We start from the raw sequence: 5,101 nt of genomic DNA, 5'->3' as shown, positions 1-5,101 counted from the left end.
AGGAAGATCTAACATTGTGATTTTTGAATGTTTCTTCTAACATTTTTCTCCAGTCCTTTGTATGGTTTTCCTTATAGACCTTGATACGTGAATCTGCATCCGAACTATTTTAGATTGTAACAAATGCATAACAGTTTTTAGTACATCATACAACATTTCTATTGCGTATGAAGTAAAAGCAGATGTAAGTTCGCCAACCCCAACTCATCTTGAATAGAGACGTGTCTTCCGGGTTTATTTTTCTGGTTTCCTCTCATAAAGTAGTTTTTTTTTCTGTGTTATCCTCATGAAATATTTTAAGTAACAGTAAAACGTGGAAAAATGAAGCGCTCATCTGTGTATATAAATGAATCGATGTAATTAGATAGTTCTGGACATGTGAATCAGCAAAGGAAAGCCTGATAAAAATTATATGCTTTCCTTCCACCATTGCATGGGACAGCTCTTGATGGCTTGTTTTATGATTACTATCTTCCCGCCAGTGTAATTGGTGGAGAGGATGTAGTGTCTTTCGGGTGTGTCCGCTAACCTTGTTAAATGTCCCGTTTTTAGATCGTCAGTACAAAGTACCAGGCGTAGCTTATGTCATAACCCGAGCCTCGGCGTCGGCATCCAATAACCCTGAAAGCAATGTTTACGTAAATGTTAGGGGTGGTATGTTATAAAGTATTGCCTGTTCAGATATTCCATACCTGTACAGCGCAATAAACAGATGTGTGCAAACGTTGATGCTCTGGTGGTCGTATTAATTACCGTAAATTACAAAATTCACAGCTCCGTATCTTGTGCATTCGAATCAAGGTTAAATGAGGTACCTCAAAATGAAATCGCATGTATTATCAGGTTTTGCATACATGTAAAGCACAATAAGATGTGGATGATGTTCCATTGTTGATTGGGTGTATGTGTGTTAATTACCTTAATTTACAAAATACATGATCTTCACGTCTCCATCTACGTGGTGGGCTCTATGCCTTGCCACCAAGTCTAAGTTATCCCTATCTTGTGACACGACCATTGTCAAACTTTGTGTACCGGTGCTCTTCAAAGATGGAGAGTACTGAGATTCACCAATCATGGAAGGAGAGAGATCAAAGGATTTGACGCATAGTAAAACGCCTTAACGAGTTAATCCAGGTCAGTCACATCAAGGTTCCTTTACACTGATCTATGCCCTGTCTTTGTTCTGGGAATTTGGTGAATTCTCCGGGCTTATCAATCCGTCTGGCCCTTGGTAATAACAAATGGTCAACGGCACGGGCGGGACGAAAATTTGTGTAGTCTTGCTTTTGGAAACGTCTTTAACAGTATGCAAGGGATTTTGGTGTTCACATCTGCGCGCTAAACATGCGAAATTTCGTTAATAATTTGCCAAAGCTCAGTAATTTACCCAAGGGAACTACGATTTAATGCCTACTCCCACGCCTTAAATTCACAGCTATCGTACATGATACGGTTTATTACCGGTACACTATAAGTGAATAATTCTTAATCATAGCCTAAAACAATCAAATTCAGTCACGATTCTTTTGTCAATATTGTAATATTATAGGCATTATAGAAAACAATCACGAATTATTCGATTCATAATACTCTAGAATGGACAGTTGAAAAACATCCGTTCAGATATCTCCCCGTTTTCAAAATCGGGCGATGGGATGATGGCCCTCCACCACCATGAGATACTATATCTCGTTTGTGAAAACGGGGTAAAGGCGTAAAGCCGGAAACATATGTGAACAACCATAACCGCCACGTTGGAAAATATTATAGCGGTCCATTCATAGGTAAACGCCGAAAATGCTAAGCACGCATCCAGCCAACTTCGTGTTTTAAACGTCATTTATGTTGCGTAAAACTTTGTATATCTTAACCAGCCAGTTTCTTGCCCACGTCAGGACATTGATCTGGACCTCACTGTGGAAGCGGGTGTCAGAAGGCAAGCAACAACAATTTACTAGGTGTAAAAGTAAATTATGTCGATAAGAACACTGAAGGGTTGATGAGCCTACGCCAGACACCATTAGGCTGTTTAAATTATTTAAAGCACGGACGTCAGGTTGGGCTGAATGAAGTGAAAAGGACTGAAATCCAGCTTCGTGGGCTGATAACGGGTCGATTATCAGCATATATATATATATATATATATATATATATATATATATATATATATATATATATATATATCGGTGGATTGACGTATGACGAATCTTTTTATATGACTTTGTAACAAAAGCTGTTGTTCTTGTACACAATAATTAAAGACGCCCATTAAAGCCATTGATATGAAGCCATAAAACCCAACTTGTCCTGTTAGCTTGAATGTAAATTAGACTGAAACAGTGTCACTAAATATATGATTTATGCTGTAGAAAGATATGTTTAACAATTCTGCTGAATAACTGCATCGTACCTTATCAGGAACATAGGCTGTTTTGAAGCAGTAAATGTAGTCTATATTCAAGTCTGCCGTATATATGTTTCAATCCCCGTTAGAACTATTTATAGCTGCTTTTAACATTAATTAAATGTAAGCCTCTAATAACTAAGTTATTACATGTAGCTGCTGCAGCTGTATAACATATCAATGAATTATGGACGAGAGGAAACGTAATGATTCATTTACGCTGGCAAATAATTTAATATGTATCTGCAATACGTGCCACATTGCATAGGACTATAATAACCTGACAGCTATAATTCCATCAAGTAACATCCGGCGTCTGTGCTCTTCAGCATTCTATCTCAAGATGACAGTAACCATCCGCTCGGGTCTTGTGAATTTTCTGGTGCATGCCTCCCGAATGACGCGCATCCGGCTTGTATGATGACCTTCGCAATGCATATATATACAAAATCATTTTTCTTACATATGAATGGAATAATATATGTGTTGTAGCCTTGAATGAAAGCTAGCTGTTTTACACGAATGGAAAGAACAGCAGTGTGCATTGGCAGGCTTATCGATTGCTTTCTTAACCGTATTTAGGCTTGTGCGCACACTGTATGTGTTTTGTTTGAATTTCTTTTAGCGTGCTTCCTGTTCCACCAAGTCAATCCAGTGCCAATGCCAGTATATAGGTAACGTCAATTTCGGTGTTACATATATAGCTCAGTCTTTCCATATACAGACGATTTTATTTACCTCTGCATGAGGTGATGGTTTTACGTTCTGTATAGACACCACATGCAAATACCAGATCCTGTACAGAATCAGAATCTTTTCATTCCACCTTATCGTCTGTCCCATTCTAGAAACTTTTATTGTGCCTCCATGCTTCCTTTAGCTTGCAGTGTCTTTAGAGTGACTGCTTTCAAACCTTTCCAGCATATAAGTCATCTTCATTATTTTAACACGTATACTACTGAGGGCACGGGTTGTGACCTATAGTGGATAAAATGCTTGCCTTTCACTCACAATATAGGTCAAACGAAACGAGGGTTGGAAACTATTGTCGGGCTCCATTCTGAGAAGATTCCCCTGATCTCATTGTTCTGTGTGTCTTGCTGGCAATAAGCAGTAGATGGTGCTATTTCGTGTAGTCTTACGTGAAATTCTCTGGAGATTATTTTCCTTCCATGAGTATGGCGTATGCCACGTGCACAAGAGAATGTTCCCCAGTGGGCATTTGGTTCAATCAGGGCAGTTGGGTCCAGCCTTGGTAAAATGTTCTTCAATGTATAGGTAAAAAATTCTATATAGTATATATTTCGTTATGAATATTATCCGTAAAGCGTAAATTTGCAAACCTAATACCTGTTTCTGTAGCATTTCAACCACATTTCTCATCAAAAGACTTCACTTGCTATTACAGACCACGTTTTAATAAACATCCTTCAAGGTTGTCTTTTCCTCAAGCAAAAGCTTCCCATGCGTGCTAATTCTGTTACCACCTACATGAAGATTTTCTGTATGATATATGCCATGCAGATATAAAGCCTTCCCATCTTAAACATCCACATCTTTAATCCACGTCACAAAAATTCTTCAGTAAAGATTTCTTATACCACCTTGACATTTCCAAAGAGTAACTTATATACACATCTCTTCCCAAATATAGATTCAATTGATTTTCCATCTGTTAAAAAATAATGTTTGCTTCATGCACTCTATGCACGCGCAAGGGTGTGCATAGTTGTAGCATATGTCCGTATGGTTAGTTTATACCAGTCGTCAATCAAAATGGATGTTAAAAGTACATAACCTCAAGGCCAATTTCCACGTTTCTACCACCAAAGAACTAAGAAAGTATATAAAGTACCAAATTGGGACGCAGTCATGCAAAAAGAAGCAATTCTTTTGGAAGGCAAGGAATGTTGAACTAGTCAAAGGCTAGTCAAATGAGTGAACTCAGTATTCAAATCGTTGTACCATGTAAATTGTCGGTATAATAGTTGTCTGTTCATATGTACAATTAACGTGAGTGGGAGAGGGGGGGGGATCTAATTCAACACGATGAATATACAGCCCCCTAGCCCCTGGTTAAATGGAATTAGATCGTGAAACCAGAGATTCTGGACGCTTTGTCCATATTAACTTGCAAAGGAATTATACTCATTGTAAAACTTCAGAAACTTAGAGGGAAGGCATTTAATGCAATAAGCTGGACGCGCTAGTTTTTGCAGTAATAAGGTGTAACGTTCATTAAAATCATTGCATAGCACACAGGATCTAACAAATGCTACTAGGCGAGATATGTACACGCCATATGCAGGATCCTTTGGTATGTAATTGCTGTCTACGTAAGTACAATTTACAATGTCAAAATTGAAAACTATCCCCATTGTCGCACAGTCTGCGAAAGAAAAACCCGTTTCGGTCTTTCGCATAAATATATATAGGTCCAGGTAAGATGTACCATCTGGAAAGTCCGTGGTCTCCTTTAAGTCCATCGAAGGTGGATATATATCTTTCACTGATTTTGCTATGTATGGATCGTTCAAAGCTAACAGATCGTGAATATACCGTTTAGTGAATGAGAATGTGAATCGTGCCTGGTGAGGATTTACCTTTTCTGTATATAGTCGTATTCGTATCAGAAGAGGTCAACAAAAAGGATTGTGGGGTGAGGTGGGGGCACAGTTTATACCAATGGGAATA

This window comes from Liolophura sinensis, chromosome 7 (assembly GCF_032854445.1).
Source record: "Liolophura sinensis isolate JHLJ2023 chromosome 7, CUHK_Ljap_v2, whole genome shotgun sequence".
Taxonomy (NCBI): Eukaryota; Metazoa; Mollusca; class Polyplacophora; order Chitonida; family Chitonidae; genus Liolophura; species Liolophura sinensis.
Note: the sequence above shows the minus strand (reverse complement) of the source record.